The sequence below is a fragment of the Coloeus monedula genome, assembly GCF_965178545.1.
Source record: "Coloeus monedula genome assembly, chromosome: 1".
Classification (NCBI taxonomy): Eukaryota; Metazoa; Chordata; class Aves; order Passeriformes; family Corvidae; genus Coloeus; species Coloeus monedula.
In genome coordinates, this window is record NC_138781.1 from 71,566,588 (window position 1) to 71,588,739 (window position 22,152).

Here is a 22,152-nt window from a genome sequence, read left to right on the forward strand (position 1 = left end):
AATTGTCTTGAGTTATAACGCTTTTGAGAAATCACTCTTAAAATTATGACTCCTGTTAAAGTTAATTAGACATGAACCCTAGCCAGGAGAGCAGGGATAGTTTCATAATTGTTATTCTAGCTGAAACCAGGAGGATTCCCTGACCACAGGAAGTTCAAAGGACCAGCAGCAAAAGGAGGCAATAACCTCTGTTTCCAGAGAGCACCAGCTTCACTTGGGATGCCAGAAGATTTATGGCAGGAGCTTCGCTCCAATTACTGTTAGGGGTGGAGCCTCTCAGAATGATAAACAATAGGGTTTCTACATGGCTGAAGTTTGTAAGAGCACCACATATTTTGGCACAGACATTATAGCAACACGCATTCAGAGTATTTTAGAGTCTTCTCTCCCTGGAGCTGAGTATCACCCTAAAAGAGGAGGTGTTGCCCCGTGTGGCCCATTTGGGAAAAAAATATGCTTCATTGAGATCACATTATTTTAACAAGCAAAACGTAATCCCATTTACAAATTTACAAAGCCAGAAGACATTTGAATCTGTGGCATTTAAGACAGAAAGGGAGCTTTATATAGACAATATTTATCTATATAAAAATAAAGTCAAAGCAAACTAATAACCTAAATCTGCAACAGGACAACAATAATTGTAAGACTGTACTCAAAAACACCCTGTGGCAGAATTCCCACTGACTTTATTGACTAAATTCTCACCCCACAGATTTTTCTCAAGCTGCTTCCACACATAAAATTAATTTGAAAGTCCCTTTCAAAGATGAATAATGTTCTTATTTTTTGAGCCTCCGTGGCGTATTTAATGATTTATAAACATGCACAGCACAGCCTTTGCCCAGAGGTCACCACAGTCTAGGTAAAATACAACTAGAACAGATTCAGAATAGCATAACAGCTACCTAATATAAACATTGATCATACATGCAGACTTACAAATAAGGAGATGGATGGAGAAACATTTCAGATGCCGCTGTTTAAAGGGTTCATGCATATACAGAAGGTTTTGGAAAAAAGAGAGGAAGGTCATATGACTCAGTGTCAGGATGGAAGCCAGTTTTGTTAGAAGGCACCAAGCTGGGCTCTGTAAACACGTGTGGTCTAGTATGGTTTATGGTCAGGAGGGAATCTGGAGCAGCCTGAGAGCAAGATAAGGGAGGAATGTGTGAGCAGACACAGAGACAGGGGTCAGGAAGGGCATCACTTGTGAAAACAAGAGGCTCCAAACTCAGTGCAGAGAGACAGGAAAACCTGGAGAGAGGGGGTGTGAGGGGGCAGCATGGCAGGAAGGAAGGTTGACTTCAGCAATGGATGCACTTAGGATAATCCATGATGCGAAGCAAGGACTTACAAAAATACCATTTTGCTTTTTTCCTACAAGTTTTAAATACAGATGATTTCTGCTGAAAGAATACATTTTGTCATTTTTTTAAGGGATTCAAGAAAAAATTTCTGTGTATGAGTTACTGATCTTACCTCTGCAGACCTATTGACATTATCTTTCTCTTTAATACATGCAAGAAGAGGGCTGGTCACTTCTTCAAGAAAGGAGCAACACAACATATTTCTGCATACAATGTACCTGTTCTCTATGAATGTTATAAATTTTTTTTAGCAGAGGGCAGCTTGGCCCTATAGTAAGGATTTACTTCAGTAGAACTGTGGTACAGAGTGAGCCTTGGCAGCAGAGCCTTGTAAGACAACGTGGAGATTGAGGAGCACTGCAGGCAAGGATAGGGCTCAAAGTGGGCTTTACTGCTGCTTAAAACCCAGCAGGTTTACAGAGACCCAGGATCCCATGGCTCCCACAGCCTGCAAACACGTGGCTTATGCCTCCAGCACAAGAGAGCAGGGAAATTCATGCAGCTGTGGACTGCCAGCCCTGCAACTGCAGGAATCTCAGTTTGCTTCAGGTAAACGATATTTTTTCCACATCTTCCTCTCAACTGTGAAAGCCCTGAGACACTGTCAGGAGGTCAGCAAACCACTGCCTTGCAGGAAAACAGCAAACACAAAAAACAGATGGATGTGCCAGCACGAGATGGCTGAAAGAGATGTAACAGACACCATTTTTTAAGTATGCTCTATCCTGCATACAGCCATAGCTTAAAACAGTGGGCTACTTTTCCCAGAGATTAAATTTTAAAGCCAGAAGGAACTGGTTTGATAATACAATTGGTCCCTGTCACAGGGCAAAGTATGCAATCTCATCTTGTAAATCTAATCTTTTATCAAACCTACATTTTGTGGCTGAGTTAAAGCATAACTTTTGGAAAGATAGGCAATTCCGCTTTTACTTTGGATGACTGTATGATGGGTGGTTAAGGGCTTCAAGAGTGAAAGATCATCTTCAAAGGATCATTTTGGACCACAGGTCTATGAAGCTGACAGTCTGACTTCCCCTTATCCCTGGATTAGCAAATAGTGCAAGAGCACTTCAGTCCTGCCCTGCTATGGGAGAACTGGCACCTTGCATGGGATCAGCTAGGAAAGCTTAGGTGTGAAAAAAAGAGACATGACAAAGGGATACTGAGGTGGAAAGCCTGTCTATTTTTCCAGCCACATTACTTGATCTGACAAAAGACTTTTAGTCAAAAAACCAAACCTTTCTTCTCTTTTACCCTTAAATCATCCCAGATACCACAGTTCTACTCCTGCATCTTGCATTTCACTTCAGAAAATAGCATACTCAAAAAAATGTCTTTCAACAAAAGAGAAAACCCCAGCAGAATAACAAAGCATATTACACCCCCATTATGTGGCTCACAGCCAGGTAGGATGGTCTCAAGATCTGTTATTAAGCAGAAATGATAAACATTTGATCCTATAGATGCAAGATGATGGACTCAAACAAACAGCAAGCACTCATGTGCATGCTGTCCATCTCCTGACTCACACGTGCAACACCGGAATGTGTTACTTCCATAAAATATGCCTTTTATCTTCCTGCACCTAAGAGCAGATCTGTGGTTAGGAATTTTTCAGGCATGCTTTGTTCAAGTGGTGCTGCCTCAACAGAGAGCTGCTGTGCCTTTCCCCTCCCCTCGCAACCCTGCCAGCCAGCATATCCTGAGGGAGGCCTGGCACACTGGGGAACTGGCTCTTGCCAAACTTACCTCCTAAAAAGAGAAGGGCTAACATGAGGCATGGCCAAAACCAAGAAATCCTCATGGTGGTCCTCCTGCAGCATGATCCCTTTGCCTCCAGGAGCTCTGACTGAAACAAGCAGGATTTTCCATTGCATTCATCATCCCATCATTGGGAAAGAAACTCCTGTCTTTCCTGAGCTCCAAAATGAGCTAGAAATAGCTCATTGTGGATGCACAGTCAGCCTCTTGAGGGCCAAGGGTGATGTGAAGAATTAAGTGTTTGAACTGGTCTCCTTTGATTGGTACAAGAAAAGGAAATTAATTTCTTCCTCTGAAAGAGCACGCTGTGCTTATGGTACCTTGGAGGACTTAGAAGATTAGCTGTTGTCTGGCACCAGCTAGGCATTCTTGTATCTAAATCTCTTGACTTAGACTAACAAATGTAAGTGCCCATCCATGTTACAGGCAGAATTTTTAGTTCTTCCACTTATGCACAGTAGAACCAAGGTCTCCTGAGGTGCAAAAGAACTGCAGACTAATTTTAGTGACTGGCGCATAAGCTCAGTATGTACAAACATGCTGCCTGGAGAAATATTTGATTTATGATGAAATAGGTTTATTTCTAACACAGAAGAATTCAGCACAGAAACTCCTTTTTGGATTATGGAGTTGCTGTATTTCTAAACTGCAGTCTCATCAAGACAATTACCTTCTTTTTACAGCATGTTCCATTCATGGTCCCTTCTGTTGTACCTGTTGTCCTCACACATGTCCTAAATAACTAGGAAATACAGGCAGGCCTCCACCCCCCGACGTATGAAATGAAATTATCCCAGTCCTCAATAAGCTTGTTTGATTTCCACCTAATTAAAGGATATGAGAAGAGGGTAAGGATCTGGCCCTCTGCCCCCTCTTGCATCACCTGGGAGAGCTGAGGCCCCTGCCCTGTTCCCCAGGCTCCTGCAACTTGCTTGGAAGGTCCAAGGTGGACAGTGGTTCCTCTCTGCAACCTGTGATCCTGGATGCTAATCTGAAAATCACCAGATTAGAGAAATGTTCAATTCCACCCACTGAGCCAAACACATCTTGCATTTAAATCTGTTGATATCAGTGGCTGTGCACAAGGGATGGATTTGCTGCACTGGATAGCAGAAATTGCTGTTTTCAAATATTGTGTGGGTTTATCTCCTTTATGTCTATATTGTCCTGGCTCTGCTGGCCTCAGCCCACCTCCCTTCATGTGATTGCTGGAGCAACACTATTGACCATCATTCCCATGTGGAATAGTGAGGCTAGGAAGGTACATCAGTGTGGAAAGTAGAAAGCTTAGGTGAGCACATGCAATGGGGAAAGGAGCACAGAGGCTTCACATTTTGCCCAGACTTTCTGTTCATCTGGAGAGCTCCAGCACTCTCCCTCCAGCAGTGGTCTTCAGAACAAACCATTGCTCATGAAGAGTAAGTTTGGATAATGCCCTGAGGAATATGATTGTAACAGTGCTAAGAATCATCTGTTTTTCAAGAGACAGAAGGAATAATTTTCCTTTTCTCCTCTATGTTAATGAGAAGTGATCTGAAACAGTCAATGGTCTAGAAATCCATCTTTTGAAAGGAATCTTCCAAATCCTCTGGTAGATGGTATTTGAGAATCAACAGAGTAAGTTTGCAGAGAATAGAAAAGCAGGTTGCACATAGAAGTTTTTGTGTATTCCAAGCCTTTGCCTTAAAGCACAGGCTGTCCACAGGTATTTCCATCACACGTTTAGTTGTGAAGGACTTTCACACTGACCAGCCAAGAGTTTTTTGTCTCAGAGTATAACCACCTTTATGAGAAACCACATCAACATGCCAGCCAAACTCCCCCAGTACAGGCTGTTTCCCACTGACTCTTTCTATAGCCACACTTTATCTGAGCTTTTCAAAGGCCAGGCCTTTGTCCCGGGCCAGGAGGGGAGAATTTGCCTCTCACAGGCATCCCTGACGCAGCTCCCATGGAGCTGCCCTAGCACGGAGCAACGGGTGTGGGAGGCAGGCCACTTGCACCCTCCCATCCCCTCACTATCAATAAAGCATCCTTCACGCTGAGCTGCAGGCAGGAACATGCCCCCTGCATGGCTGCCTGCCTTGGTTCTGCCACCAGTGGCAGCAAGGAATTATGAGTCAGCCTGCAGAGAGCACGAGGGGCTGTTTTTACAGGTCTAGCACGCTGCAATTATAGAAGGGACCACAATAAAGGTTGAAAATAAACCCACATGGCCAACCACCAGTGGAGAGGCAGTGCTTTGCAGCATGGATCCAGTCAGCTTTCCACTTTTCAAACTCAAGGAAATGCCCACTTCCCTTGGCAGCTACAGGTCCGTTCTGCCGCAGTGTTGCACCAGTGAGCCAGGAACATATGCCACTTCTATTTGCACACCCTCCAGCTCCTCCCTGACATTCACTTGCCTTCCAGACTGAAAATGACTGTCCAGACTGGCAATCACACTGCCAACAACAAAAAGAGAGAGAGAGAGGGGTGGAAAAACCAAAAAAGCCTGTGGTGGTATAAAACAGACCCCGCAGCAATGGGGCTGGATAGGAGCAATGCCTGCACTGCCAGACAGTGTGGTGCTAGGAGCGGGTGGGATTGCATGCATTCATCAGTGGGATGTACAGAGATTGAGAAGATACAACTTTTATAGGGGGATATAAAACCCCACATATGCTCTGGGCAATCAGGCAAGTAGAAACTGGAGCCTGTGTGCTGTGCACATGGCAGACATTAAGCTGGCTCCAGCAAACACAGAGCAGGCAGACAGGAAAGCATTTAGGCTTTTTTAGGTGGGAACTGGCAGCAGTGCCAGGGAGAAGAGGGTAAGCTCCAGACAAAGAGGTGAGAGAGGTCAGCCTGGGAAGACTCCGCTGCTGCATCTTGTCCATGTGCGAGCACTGGCAGGAGACCTGACAGGGAGAAAGTAAAGGAACTGAATCTAGAGGCTCTGAACATATCCCTGCCCACAGCAGAGGCTGAGCACATCCAAACAAAAAGAAACTGGGACAATTCAGCACTTGGGGATCTAAGGCTGGCAGCATTGACAAGAAGAGTAGGACTTCAGGATAATTCAAGGCGTTGTGATTTTTTACTCCACTTTCCCTCATCCTTGTACTATTTTCATTCAGAAAAATGAATAATCTGTCATTTTAGTTCCTCCACCTTGTTTCCAGGAAACTGTTCCTCTGTTTAAGAGGAAGCTTTCCAAAGATGCATTAGTGATTCCCATTTGTTTTCTCTAGATTTTATAGTTACTCAGGCAGCTACTTTAGAAAAGCTTTGCTTGGAAACCAGGGATATGGAACCAGATGAAAGTTAGGAGCACAAAAATCTTCAGTTACAGGCATTTGCCAAAGCCCAGTGGGGTAAAGTGCTGAACTTCCTTCCACTGGGATAAACTCTTCACCAAGGAAATCTTATCTCTCCCTTCTTTTCTTCATAAAGGAAAACGGGGAGAAATGTACAGTACCTGACACAAGTGTGTTTAAACACTTGAATTCTGCAAATTCAGCCCATGATTTCACCCAGTCAAAACCAAACTGATTGCTTCTCATTAAGCCCCTTGTCAGTATATGCAGTGTGATAAGGTATTAGCATTATCATAGAATGACAGACCCGTTTATATTGTAAAGGACCTCCTAGATCATGAAGTCCAGCCATGAACCTAGCACTGCCAAATCCAGACCTTATTTCCTTTAAAGAAACAGCCACTCTTAGCCAGTTGCCCAGGGATGCTCTTATTACATTACTACTATAAAAAATAATTTCACTTAATCTGAAATGACAAAAAGAGATTGTTCCTGCTATGAGGTTATGCTGTGTTTAATGCAATATAATTAAAAATCTTTCCACATGTCCTGCATGCCTATTAAAGCACTCTAATTGTACCTGCTAGTAGAGTGCTTTTGCAGAGAACTCATTTGGTATCACCAAAGTTGTGGGAAATTGAGGCCCTTTTCTGGCCATCAGTGGGAGTAGCTGCAGTCCCAGTGATTAATGCAGCTATTAAGTTACAAAGAAAACTCTTCATCTGGCTGTCCTCTGACTCAGCCAAAACCAAACTTGCTTTATCTCTCCTTCTCCAGTCCAGGCCCCCTCCCTCCCTCCTTTTCCACATCAACAAAGGAAAATGTGGGACAAGATGAAAGAGCTGGGCCAGGGCTTTCATTAGCATACCAGGCCAAGGAAAAAAAGGTAAGAAGCTCAGGGAAGGACTCAGTGCCCAATTCATGTCTCGTAACCAATGCCAGGGAGTTCTGTGTGAAGCAACATGGTTGGTGTGTTGCGTTTAATGACATTAAATGTTGCTGCCTCCTGCCAGTTCCAAATGTCATCCTTCAACATGGTTCTCAGACAAGCTCTGGCTTTAATCCTGCCTTCCTTCTGACTCAAAAAGTGCGTGCTGTAATCGGCACAGAAAGAGAGCTCGTAAACCCATCCTGCTGAATATGTCTGTCGAAAGCTTTTTATTTTAAGCCACTTTATCAAACTGCCTGTCACGTGATCTTAGCTTTATTAATGTCTCTTCCTAAACCTGCTTAAACATGTATTTTACTATGCCATGTAAAAAGGCAGCACTTTATCAGGAGGTTTACAGTGCATACAGAATAATTTACAGCAGCTGAGGAGTGGGCCAAAATACATTTATAGTTCCACTATGTGTGCTTTTTAATGCACTGTGTATTCAACCTCAAAAGACAATATAATCCAAGCAAACAATACTGATAATGAGCACTGACTAGCATCTTTTGTATCACAGAAGGATCTCAACCGCGCTAGACACGGTCCCTTGCCTGCAAAGATTACAAGTGACACAGCAGATAAAAGAGGGAAGAAGGGAAAATCCACACCATTGCTGCAACATCCAGTAAGATTTTCCTTGTTAAGCTGGACAGATAAGTGTTTGCTACAAGAATATTTTCACTAATATGTTACATTTTTGTATGGATGAACACATTCTTTTACAACCATTCCTGACCTGCTACACTCTTGGCTCGCCCAAATAAAAGCAGCAGTATCTTCCATTTCAGGAATGGATTGGGCATAGTAGTGTCTCCAGGTGATGGCGGGAGAGTCCAGTCCTTTTTGCTACAAGGCCCAAGACTGTGGCTCACCCTTCAGGATGTTGCTTCTATGAGCCCAGTCCTACTCTTACCTCTTGCCTCCTTTTTCCCAAATGGAACAAAAAGACAAGAGACAGTTTCCAGCATATGCTTGTGCCTGCTGGATTGGATGATTTATTTAATCCCTTCCCTTATCTGAAAACCTTCTTATCTGGCTGGGGAAGATGCTGAGCAATCCTCCTCTGTGTGCCCAGCTCCCACTCATGCCCAGATGAACCACAGTGAGATCACACATAACAACATGGGATAGTATTTCTTCCCCCCACCAAGTTTTGCTTATCACACACCTACTAAGCTTCTGTCCTCATCTGGAAAGAGGTTCCTACAACACAAAGGGCACACCAAACTTGGTTAAACCTTTCTACAATGCAAGAAATAGTACTATAAAATTTGTGAATGGGGGAGTAAGTCCTGCCATGTCTTGCTCTTCCTATCTGCTCTGCTCTTGCCATTGATATGGAGCAAAACGGGCTGCTGTGGCTACACAGGGCCTCATGAAAGAGCACAGGCAGGAATGAGCTACACTGCCCCCCGCTCTCCTTACTGTCACAGGTGTTGGGGGAAGCCTCTAGCTTCTCTAGCCTCTAGACATCTATCTATCTATCTATCTATCTATCTATCTATCTATCTATCTATCTATCCATCCATCCATCCATCCATCCATCCATCCATCCATCCATGTATCAGAATTGCCTGCAGATTTTCTCACCCTGCTGAAGACATCCCTCCATGGCCATGCTTCTGCATTCACTTTGCCTTCCCCCAGGGATGACATCTCTCCTGGTAATTGGCAAAAGCTCCTTGCTTTTCTACAATTCTTTAATTATCATGGCAGTAATCTTCAAGTAACTGACTTTGCTCCTGCAGTAATTACACCGTACGGGTATTTATGGGTGTATAGGACAACAGATCCACCGGAGTACCTATAAAAATTAGGATTTATACTCCACCCAAACGATGACTTCAGTAATCACATATGTACATCATCTCCCAGTTCAGAGAGGCTTTCCACAGATGTCCTCGTGTTGCTCCTGGAGGCTTCATTTTCCCAGCAGACCTGTGGTTGGAATGCCTGACACATTTGCTAGTGCTGCATTTGCTGCTGGTGAGCATTGTTTCCCTGTGACTGAAATGAAGTCCAGTCCAATCAATCATCATCATCATTATTAACTGATTTCCCTATCCCATCCCTTCCCCAGAGACTGAAAAACCAACCAGCCAAGTAGAGGGGTACCAGGCATCCTGCAGCACGGCCTCTTCCAGCAGAAACCTGACCTTTCTACGGGACGCAGAACTGCAGATGACATTCGCTTCCATGCTTGCTTGAGGAATGCTCATCTTCTCAGCGGCTGCACAATGTCCATGTGTGGAGCACAGGCTCTTCTGGCATCATCAGATTTAGCAAAGATCACATGCACATTCATACCCAAAAAATATGCAGCAGGCATGAACCTATTTCATGCATCCCCCCCTCCCCCCTACTTAGAGTTTGCAGACAGACATCTGCACGCTAAGTGCATGCCCACAAAGAGTCATAATCAGGTCAGAAATGTCATCGTGGGACAGCGCCTTGTGCACTAACTTAGAATGGAAATAATTAAGAAATAAGTCTGTTACTTTCTTTCCAAAATGTTAACACTCTCACGCTACGTGCTACACATTTGCGTGTGTTTTTCTCTTTCAGGATACTTCCATATTTGTACCAGCACTGCTGGATTTTGTAAATATGTTAACATTATTTGTTAACATATCTTCACTTCTCAGCCAGAAAAAATATCAAAAGGGATTTTTTCTTAATGGTCAAAATAGTCAAAGCTGGATATGTTCGACATAGTAGACTCACGAGGTTTACATTAATCAGTTGTGGTTGGAAGGAGGACATTTATGGCACATTTTTACACAGAACAATTTTCACTGGAAGAGATGAAAAATAGTTGTTGGGTTTTTTTCTTTCAGAGTCTCAAAAGTTGGAAAAATACCATCTGTTTTCATTAAAATTAAGAAACATGCTATTTTCTGACCTCGTTCTGTATTGACTTTTTTCTGAGGAACCTCTTTGATCATAGTCATTTTATACTTAATTTCAAATCAGTACAGCCAAGGCCAGTACTTCTCTGCATAACAAAACTTGTATTAATCCCTGCATTGATACCCACACTCATACTTGACAGGCCATATTCTTTTTGTGCCACTGGTTGTGGACTGTATCTAGTACTACTATCCAAGTACTAGTTAAGCAACAGGTCAGGGAATATTGGTAATATTCATGCCAAATGCTTTCCCATGTACCTACCTGACACACACTCTGCTGCCAATAAACATGGTAACACATTAAGCCTGTCTGAGAGGTAGTCAGATAACTATGAGAAAATAAGAGAAAAGGGAGATGGGATTCCTGCTGTATCTCAGCTTGTCCCTGTGGGGTTTCCCCATTTGCAAGGCCTTGAAGGATTGCTGCCTTCAAATCATCAAGATCAAATGCATCCAAATGAATTTGCCCTGCTAATTCATGCCTGAGTACTCACAAAAATGTTTTGGCTTTTTTTAAAATTCCTATTTTGAAATCCCTTGCACAGGCTTCAGAAGAGGCAGCCCTCTGCACATCTTCCTGCCACCTCCCAAAAACTCACTACCAAAAGGAAACCACCAGAAAAAAACTGGAGCTCAGATGTTTCAGAGAATTAGAGTTTTCCATCTTTTATGAAAAGAATTAAGGAAAAACCACTATCCAGAAGGACCATAAAAATAGTCCCTTTTTTCTTCAGCTGGCTTTAATCTCTCCCTCACTTTCAGCAAGGACAACTCCCAGTGGTGGTCCCAGATCAGATGCCATACATGAAGCAGCTGCATTTCAGAGCACAGTAAATCACTTGCAGATATCCAAATTGGCCACAGATGCAGAGCCAACTCATCCAGCAATGTACAGGACAGTAATGCTCAGGAAGCAACTTTGGTTTCATCAACTAAGGTAGCTTGGGTGACGCCTTTGCCTGAAGCACTGCCCTGGCTTTCTGTTGCAGCCAAAGAAAAAAGCTGCTGAGTATGGACAAATCAAGGAACAGATTAAAAAGTAGCTGCGCTGACACATGTTCTTTGTATATCATCTTCTTTCAATGTACGATTCAATCCCAACTCCTCAGGCATCAAATGGTGGGCTGGGGATGTGACTTATTTTCTCCTCCATTATTAAAGAAAAATCCACAATGTGGTTTTTGAAAGGATCAGCTGGAAGTGATACATGCCCACGCAAAACACAGAAAGCACCTCACTCCAAATTGCATAAACATTCAAGAGAACATCTATATTTTTACCTGTGCTTTTTGATATTGCTTCACAAATTACATATGCAGACAATGGCTCCATGTTCTCTTACAACAGACAACTACATTTTTGCCAATACACCTGCACAGAGCTAATGGGAAAGGTGCTTGAATCTTCACAGTATCAAAGTATCCTATGTGCCACTACTCTTGAATTTCCCTGGACATGATAAGAGTACATGTGTAGCACCTCAGAAATTAAAAAGTTTCTTTAATACCAAAAGCAGGGAATGGAGGTATTACACATCTTTCAGAAGCTCCTGCTCTGGCTGATCACAGTCATGCTACAACCTCCAAACCATCAAGAAGACACACTAGTGATTTGCAAAGAGCTTGACATCCACAACTAGTTTTTAAAGTATATAAATCGGGGGTGGGGGAGAAAGGAGTTGGACAGTTGTTTCGACTTCTGGTGTTTGATGAACATGATAAGCAATTGCAAATACCACTGTAGTTCAAGGGCAGGGGAGCTGCTGGAAAGACAAGCAGTACCTTTTTGAACAGTCTGAGGCATCTACCAGGGCACAGTATGGAGATTTATGTTAACAGGGGCTTTCACTATGCCATCCGCACATGGTTTGGTCTAACCCCTCCCTCGAGCCTGCCGCAAGCTGCAGGAGAAGCCCCTTGACTCCCATACCCAGTGGGTCAGTACCACAGAAAAAACAAGTCAAAACAACTTTCAGAGAACAAAGGGAATGTAAAAGTCAAGAGATAGAGAGCTAGAGCAGGGGTTGGTGCATCCCACTTCTGGAGGAACAGCCACAGGTGGTACCAAATGACCAGAGCCGGCACTGGGTGAGGCATTTGCGATTCAAAGGGGTGATGGTGCCAGAGGCAGAAATGGAAGCCCAGCAAAGCCTCTGCTCTCCTGCCTTGAGCATGACAGCAGAGGAAGCAGTTAACACCACATAGGTTTCGCTTTACTAAAAAGATTTTTGTTTTGTTTTGGTTTTAAATCAACATGCCTGCACCTGTCAGGGAGAAACCATCAACTCAGTACAATCACAGAGATCTAGAGGGCAGATCCTCCAGGATCATCCATCACGCCCTGCTCCGGAGGAGTTGAAAAAGTTGGAATAAACACAATGCAAGCAAGCAAAGGCTGGAAGAAGAGATCAAAGGGTTTACCCAGCATGCCTCGCTGTGGGAATGGGGAGTGCAGCTGTGTACATGAAAGGGTTACACCCAAAAAATGAAGATGATTGCCAAGCAGGGTGGAAAGAAAATCTGTTTACAATTGCAAAGCCTCATGCTTCCGTCATCAGGTGTTAAAGAGCAGGAATCATTCCCTGCTAAAATTTCCAATTAGCTTCCTTGACTTTTTAAGCATGTAGTTTCCTTTCTTATTATTTGTTTGGAAAATTCTTTTCTAGAGTACTGTTCCCATGCAAACCAAGAATTAAAAAAACAAACCCCAAAAAACTCTGATGTCATTAGGATGAGCCATTTGCCAGCTCAGACAGGATCATAATGGAAAAGAACCCAAAACTCTCAACCATTTTCTCTGATTCAGGTTCAACTGTTCAGCTTCGCCTGTAACAAAAATAGTGATAACTTCCCGTGTCCTTATAGAGGGTCCAATTCATGTAATAATTTGAAGTTTCATCATTCCCTCCCTCCAAAAAAAAGTAGTTTAAAAAGTAAGGCAAGCTACTTGTTGTTTCCTCTCTTCCAGAGCAAGTGCAAGTTCTGAATATGCCTTTATGTTTTCAAAGAAGTGGTCAACTTGAAAATAAAACTTTAAAAAATTGAAAGAAAGAGGAACATTGAAGTACTTTGAAAAACAAGAATTGAGACAGCCACTGACATAGTGATAGACAATATTTTGAGGTCTGAAAAGCTTAAGATTGGGTCTTCCAGAAGAAGGTGTTCAGTACTGCAAAGATGAGTTAAAAAGAAGAAAAAGAATGGAACTGACAGGGAGTCTTTGCCGGCCAGTACATCACTGAAGATGAGGCAGGGCCTTTGCTGACCCTTCAGGCTGTTTGCTGGGAGGGAACTCAAACTCTTCCTGTTAAGAGATAAGGCTAAGAAAATCATCATCAAACAGCTGCATTGAAATGCTGCTAATAATACAGCATTCTGCTTTCCTGGGATGGTTTAAAAGCTTGCCATATTTTTATTGGACTTTCCAATGATGTCAGTTCGAGGCAGGGCTTAGACAAGTAATTGCTAAAGGGTGAGTCTAAAAAGGGTATAATTACTGAAGGGAGTGTCTGATGTGGGAAAGTGGCATTCCAGCTGGAAGGAGAGATGGGTTGGTGTCTCCTGGGTCCCAATGAACTCCCAGATAGCACATGAGTATTCCCAGCCCCATGCAGTCAGTTACATCCATGCAATGCTACTGACCTCAGTTATTCTTTAGCAATTACTTGGGCAGCAGCAATTTTGTGTCCAGTGCTATTCACTGTCACCATGCTGGGAATGCAAGCACATCTTGAACCCTTAAGATACGTAACCCTCAAGTTATTGCATCAGGCGAGGGTTGCAAAACAGACAATTGCTGACTTCAGTAAGGTTGTATGGGTGGAACTGAGAATAAAATTTGGCCCATAGCATTGGGAAGGGTTTCACTGTAAATTGCAAGAGGGATGGGGAGGAATCCTCCTTTTGAAATGGAAGCACTACATCCCCTGCTGTCCATCTCCTGCCCACAAAAGTTGCTCATCCTCCTCTTACAAATGAGAGGAATTCCAGGCGTCACTCTATACATCCATCCTCCTTTAAACCACTCCTTCACACTCCCTCTCCCACAAATGCTGACAAGCTACTAAATTGGCCTGTAAATAGTCTGTACCAAAACTCCCTCATAGCCCTAAACCATGTAGCTGCTCCTACACCCAGGACCATCGAGCCATTTCCTTCATTCCGCTTTTGGGTCTTGCCATTGACAAGGCCTGGAGGAGCTCTGCAGCTTTTTCTCTCAGACAAGGCATTGCAGTCAAACTGCCCCAAAATGTACAGCCACAAGACACTGGGCATCACAGCCTCATCCAAGGCACAAGCAGTTCAATCTCCTTGTCTGGTACAGCCTGATGAACCCTGCCAGATCCAATATCCTGGGAGCTACTCAATGATGCAAGGATACAGCTACCCTGGAAGTAAAACCACTCCTAACAAGCTACAGTTTTGACATGCCTGCTCTTAGCTGCCTTCCTACATGAATTTTTGTGTCTTTTGTCTGTACCACCCTCCAAATACAAAACAAACTCCCAGAAGGAATCACCCACTGGAGGCTTTTGCAAGAGCTGCTGTTTTGCTCTGAGAGCTTACATCCCTTCATGGCCCTGGCTAATGTAACTCTGAGGTAGAAAAACACATCAGCAAAGAGCTGGCTCGAGTCTGAAGGTGCTGTTGTGGTGCACTGGCACCCTAAAGGCAGGCATGGCTGAGAGCATGGCACACACTGATCAATGACCCTATGCAACCTCCACCTTCACATTGAAGGATTTCAGTTGTATCATTTTTCTCCCTCACTTTTCTCCTTTCCTTTCAGTACAAAACCACAGGTTCTTCTGGCTGCCCTCCCCATTACAGCTACTTTCAGGCTTAATCAAATGCACTTCACTTTCATTTAAGCCTTGCTACCAAACTGATTTAATTTCTCCTAGCTCCCATCTCTAACACTTCACCATCCCAACCCGTACAAAGCAAGAGAACATCCCATCACCCAGCCTCACCGTCAAAAAATTGTGCTCATTAAACATCTCCCAGAGCAATACACAGAGCAATGGAAACAGTACCAACATTGTTGAAATATTTCATTTATTTCCAGGTCACAGAATATTCTGACTTGGAAGGGACCCACAAGGATCATTGAGTCAAACTGTTTAGTGCATGGTCCTTACACGGATTGATCCCACAATTTTGGTGTTGTTAGCACCGTGCTCTGACCAACTAGGATAATCTCAGGTTGTTAATCCCATACAAACTGTAATCCTTTAATTCTGCACAGCCCAACCCACAGGCAGCCACAGGACACTTAATGTAATTGGTGGGCTTCCTATAAAAGGGCCTGGCTGGTCACAGAAAGCCAACATCTCATTTCCATTTATTGAAGTTGAAATCACTTTGCAGTAGCATCTGTGGGCATTGCTACTGGTTTCCCTGCATGAAAAAAATGATGAGAGTGTTCCTGGTTCACCTGTGGGAGAGCAAATAAAATAAGTTTGACAAGGATTTTCCAGGGTCTTGGGAAAGTTTTATATTGAAATACTTGGAAAGCCAGCGCTGAAGGCAAGTTCAGATTGGTTTTTGACTCCTTTACGCAATAACAAATTTTGTCCGTCTTTTCTTCACTCTCAAATAAATAAATAGTTCCATTACAGGCTGGAGCCTGTTCAACTTTGAGGGAAGACCAGGACTGGCTTTTCTCTCCACCATGTGTATAATGTTGAATGACATCTTAATGCAATCACTTTGGATGGCTGAAAAGGGATCTTCACAAATAGAGTATTTTCTAACGTTTCATGGCTATAAGCAGTAATCTTTAGAAGCTCAGGGAAAGGGAAAAAAAGTACACAATAGATTCTTCTGAACTCTTATTTTAAATGCTTTTAAAACAACTTTAAAATGCTTTTTAAACAACTTTTTCTTCTACTCCACCAACACTAATGTGCCAGAACACCAAAAATGTGACATGATCAATAAACCCCTTCTTCAGCTGAAAACTCTTCAGCCCCATTTTAAGCCAGGCTCAAAGCTCCATTTCTTTCAGTTGCACCAGGAGTTGAGCCTTCAGCAGGACTGAGCCCTTGGTCTGGTCCCTACCCATCCCCAGTAATGACTTGCACCCTGTGCTGCACCGATGCACCTGATGTCACGAAGGCAAGTCACTGCAAATCTGCCACCTCAGCTACATACCCCCACAGGGAGTGGCTTTTCAAACAAGTCAAAACTGCCCTGAGAAGAGCCTCCAACTCTCCCTGCTGTTCCTTTGTTCTTCCCAGTCTGTCGCTGCTGTGTAGTCTTCAGTGAAGGTGAGGAGACAAGGCAAGCTTGGGTCAATAAGGCAGGGGGATGGGAAAGTACTCAGAGCATGGTGCACAGATTGGTCACAACATCCAGAACAAGCAGTGGTGCAAAAGAGGCTGAAGAACCACAAAGTGACAACCCCTTCTCCTCTTCAATTGCTCTTTCCCCTCTACTTTTGTCTCTCCAGACCACTGCTCCTTCACTTGAGCCACCACCAGAAGAACGAGCGTTTCCCATATTCACCACTGTTAGAGTGCAGCAAGCTGTATGAACAGTGTTTCACACAGTATGGTACCACTTCCTTACATTTCCTCGAGGGCTCAGATACCTGTCAGACCTCAGGTCTCCAGTGCACAGTCCACATAAGGGCCTGTTCATAGCCCAAAGAGACACAGTGTTCTCCAACACATGCCCACTTAACACTCCACAAGCTTGTGCCTGACCAAGGACCACAGAATGAGAAACCTGACAAGGAGAGAGAACAGACAATTCCTTAAGTTCCTTTTCTAACCAGAAGCAAAAGCGTTAAAAGTAACATCTTATGTCAAGCACACAAATTAGACTTTCTTTTAAACAGCAGCAAGCAGCAAACCCTCTGCTCTCCATTTCTCGTCGGTGTCAGCCTTCATCTCATCCTGCCAGCTCGCAGGCTCTCTCTGGGCTCTGTGCTTCCCAAATGCAAACCCTGGCATGCAGACCAAAGCTGGTCCTCTTACCACCTCAGAGCAAACCTTACCCCGAACAACTCTATGCACCAAACCTCACCTGAGCACTCAATCCTTACTAGATCTGGTGGGAAGCCTGCTTACCCAGCCCTCCCTGTCCAAACCTTGACTCCAACCTGCTTTGACTATTTATAGGTCCACAGCAACCTTACCAACATGACAACTTTAACTTAGATACCATACAAACACCAGTCTGCACAGTGAAGAATCCAGAAAGATATTACACCTTTTCAGACTTGCTGTCCACATCCCTAACCAAAGCACTGGTGACAAACCTGCAATATCTCCCTGCTCAGAATTCAGCATCAAACATCCACTCAGACTTCAACAAGCTGCCCATCCTGAGTCTCATCCATCTTTCAGGTAACCCACAGCCAGGGCTAAAGACAGAGAGGAATGAACAGGTAATTTCATTTCTGGATCCTGGAAGTACCACGAAACGAGGCTGATTCTGGATAGTTCGAGCTTGGCAAGCTGCTGGCTCCATGTGATCATGGGTGTAGATTATGGAGTGAAGGGGCTGCAGAACCAGCTTTGTTTCTTGCTTGTTTAGGTGCCAGCTGGTGCTGATCATATATCCCAGAATGATGTCTGGGGAATACAGGACTTTCCTGTTTCAGGGTAAGGCTAGGTGCAGAACTGGGGTTAACGCTCAGGGCTGGAGGCACTAAAAAGCCAGATCTGTCCCCAGACCATGATGGGTGGGGGACTGCAGTCAGCTACAGAGAATCAGCCCTGCCTGAGTCTGGGAGCGGGGTGACAGCACAGAGCACAGGGCTCATGTTTGGCTTCAAGGGTTGAGGCTCGGACTGGGCAAAGGGATGAAAAGAATGTTGAAGAGCAGGGATGCCAAGTAAATGCTCTGAATCTCTAGAAGGTACCTATGAATCAGGCTTTCTGTTCTCATGTCCCCATCACTGGCCTTCATGCCAGCCCTTAATCTAGTCCTAATGCCAGGAGAAGGGTCACTGTCCATCCTTCATCCTGTTCTGCAGCAGCCTGCTGCAACCACAGCCTTGCTGTCTTTGGGGAGGAAAAAAAAAAAGAAAAGAGGAAAAAAAAAGGAAACAAGAAGCACAGAAAACCCCCAAGCAATACCTGCCAGCTGCAAGTCCCAACCTTGTGGCCTTTGCTGCAGACATGGATCTCTGGGCTAGATTAGAGAGATAGACTTAAACCCTTAAACCTACTGCTGCAGGCTAGGTCTAGCATTCACTGCTGCTTAGGAGAGGTTACAGTTCCAGGCAGGCTGCAGAGGTTGGAGGCAGGTTGTTGCATGTCAGGAAGAAGGGCCAGGCTTGTTCTTATGTCAATCCTTCAAAAAGAAACAGCACTGGTGGGGAGGTGGGGGGGGAAAAAAAAAAAAAAGAGCAGCTGTCAACAACTCAAACTGTGTTTAGGGCTAGTGATTGTGGCAAAATGGTTGCTATCTATTGCATTATACAAAAGATAGATGTTTATGCCTGTGAATTTGGACAGCTGAAGAATGACATTCTTTATATTTTTTAGATTCTCACCATAAGCCTTCATCATATGTACAGGGGGAAAGAAGTCTCCTTGGTGTTGTCATGTGCCATCTAGAACCTCTTCCTAAACCCAGCCTTAACACCATTGCTGCAGGCCTGGCCTGGCCCAGAACAAATTATGCCCCAATGTCCTCAAGGTATTAAACTTTGTCCAAGAACTACAAATTCAGGGGAAAAAAAAACAAATTAAATCTAGGTGCATGTGCAAATCCATCAAAATTTATAGAAAGTTATGTAGATAATTGAAACATAATTAGCACTTTTCATATATTAAGGGAGCCTTGACACTTTCCAACACAGTCTGAGCATGAACTTACTTCTCCCTCTAGAGGATATGAAGATTAGCACAAGGAACATAAGGTTATGTCAGGACCAGAAAAGTAACGAGATGCTAAGGCAAAGGGTCAGCATTTTTGCTTTGAAAGTCCACTAGCAGTTTAGAAGGACGAAAATTACAACTGTAAAAACAATGAGTCATTAAGTTATGTGTTTATTTTTACAGCGATGCCCTAGAAAGTTCAAAATAAATTCTGAGTTAACTTTCTGCATTGAAACACTCTGTGAAGCTGTTTACCAGGGAAGGTAAAAGTTCATTGAGAGTGACAAAGCAGTTTCTTTAGGTCCTCCTTCACCCACTAAGTGTCCAAAAATCTTTTCCTTTCTTTAATGGGAAGAGGTGAAGACAGGCAGGTTCCCATAACCAGACAAGGGACCCCTAGCACACTTTCCCACCCCAGTGGTCCCCCATCATCCTGCAAGTGCACCCCAGGGAACAAGCCCAGGCTGAAGAGCACTCAGAGACAAAGCACCTGCCCTGTTCTGTGCCTCTGCATCATGTTTACAATATAAACTGCCTGTACAGTTTTGTAGGGGAAAACAGTGAGTAAAGATTCAGCTGGACAACCCAGGTAAGCAACTTGGTATTCTGGAATCCAGCTCTCACAGCTCTTCATCATCAGCTCCTCCACTACCCGTGACCAAACCTGCAGGATGCATTGGTCCTCAGAAAACGTCGGCCTTGCTTCTTTTGTATCTCAAAGGAGCACAGGTGTGACCCTTGCCTGAGCACACAGGCCAAAAGCAAGCACCCTGCCACAGCTGGCTGTGCACTGTTGCATTGTTTAATCAAAATATTTCAGCATGGAAATCAAATCCCTCTGAGCCGATGTATCCTTACAAAGCTGGTTTTACTGGCTTCGTCACGGGGAAACCGAATCCACAAAACTCCACCTTCCAATGCTTCTGCTGTGACATATAATAAAATATATAGTGTGGGAAAAGCAACTAATTAATGCCAGCCTGGCACAGACCTCAGACCCGAGAGGAAGCCTAGTGCCCAGTGCTCAGAGTGCAAACCAGCCATATGGCACTGCAAAGGGTGTGGGGGGCTGAACCCCCCCAAAAAATTCCACCACCTCACCAATGAACTTTTTTGGAACTTAACATATATTGCCTAGCAGTATCTCCCTCCCAGTCCTCTCCCACTGAATCCCAGGGAATGACTGCAAAGACGGGACTACTTGGAAAGGCCCTGGAAGATAAGATTAATTGCTTTTGTACATTTTTATCTTTGATAGCAGAGGTGTAAATATTCCCACTCCACATACTTAAGCTTCTTAATGTCACTAAATCTTCTGGCTGCAAATTCCCAGAAATGCATTTTTCCAAGCATTTGACCTGTGCCTGAGAATTTAATGTCTTTCATATGTTCAGCCTGTTCTAAAAAATATATATATATGTATATATATAATGATGATGATAATAATAATAATAATAATAGAAATTAACACCATCTCAGATTAGACAGCTGATTTCAAGCCCATTCTTAGCTGCACTGGTGCAAACACTACAGGCAGCATTCTGCCACAACCCACCCACAGTCTGCCCTCTGCATAAAGCACCTTCTCCTGCCTTTTTTAAGCCAATCCTCCTCCACTAGTTTAAGACAAAAAGGAGTATCAAAGCAGTTGAAAGTTCTGTTTTTGCAGCTGTAAAAATTCCTCCTGATTGCCTGACAGAACTGGACTCCAATCCATTTTCAGAGAAGACAGAAAACAAAACAGTTGTAGTTTGAAAAGCACACCAGACAATTATCAGAAGCCCTGCTTGCAAAAACATTCCCAAAGCCTCAGCGACAAAGCGAGCAAGTTTATGTCATGGCCTCAGTAAAGACATTCTCATTCAAAATGGGCAGGAAAAGAGTGATCTGGGTGTTCCACTTTACCACTGGAACACCCAGTGAGCAGTGGAGCAGAGGAAGAACACTTTTGCAGTCAACAGAAGGGAATTCTCAGTCTTAGGGGTAGGTATCACACCTGCACAGCTCAGTCTCACTGCTGCTGTGACATCTCAGGGTCATCTCCTGGCTCCACAGCCCACCAGTACCCCACAGACCACCTCTCCAGGGTCTGTTTGCTTGTGCTGTGACATCAGGTGAGCTCCACGATGGAGATTCTTGCAATAGTCCACAAGAGACCCAAGAGCCCTACCAGCAAGTAGAGTCTTGTGGAGTGGAAGAAGAGGGGGTGGGCAGGAAAAATATGGAAGTTAAAGGGGAAGCATTACCTTTGAGCTGGTTTTGTCCCATTGTTTTTATCCATAGAATTGGTATTCCTGCCCTGGTAATACTACTCTGTCTGCACAGGTGCCAGCAGCAGGGCACAGCATAAACATGCTGCCATGGCAAACAGAGTGGGCCTTGTAGGGTCCTCAACTCTGGGGAAGAAATGAGCATAACTGAGTATCTGTGCTACTTTGAAGCTTTTTCTTTAGCACAGGATCCAAAATCATGCCATTCCATCCTCATCCTCCCCAGACCAAATCAGACTGGTGCCTTTTGGTAGTTACGTGTAGCATTCTTCAACAGGTGTTCTTTTGCTTCAGGGATCACCAGGAGGATGCTTCATCTCATGGCTCTGGCCCAAAAAGCTCCCCATTCTGTGGACTGACTGTGTCAGGCCTGCAGTGGCCAGGACACACAAACTGCACTCACAGCCCACCTTGACAAGCACACACCCCACTGGAACAGCCATCTCCAGGCCATCTGCTCTTGCACATGGGCTTTTCTGGCTGTGCTTCACCTTAGGTCCCCTACACACACCCTGACTATGTACATCTGTCCTAGAGCAAACACTGGAGGCAGGTAGCTCCTGCTTTGAACAGCCTGCACAGTCCTGCTGCACATCACTGCAAGCAAGGTTCCAATCCGGAATGACAGATTCAGGACCACCTTCCTGCTACAGGACAGCCAGAGCTAGGCAAACTTGATCAGGCTGTGGTGCACGGCCTGGAGGGAAGATAAGGTTACGTGGGCTGGGACATTTCCTCTTCCCTCAAGTACAGATGATGGCAGCCTC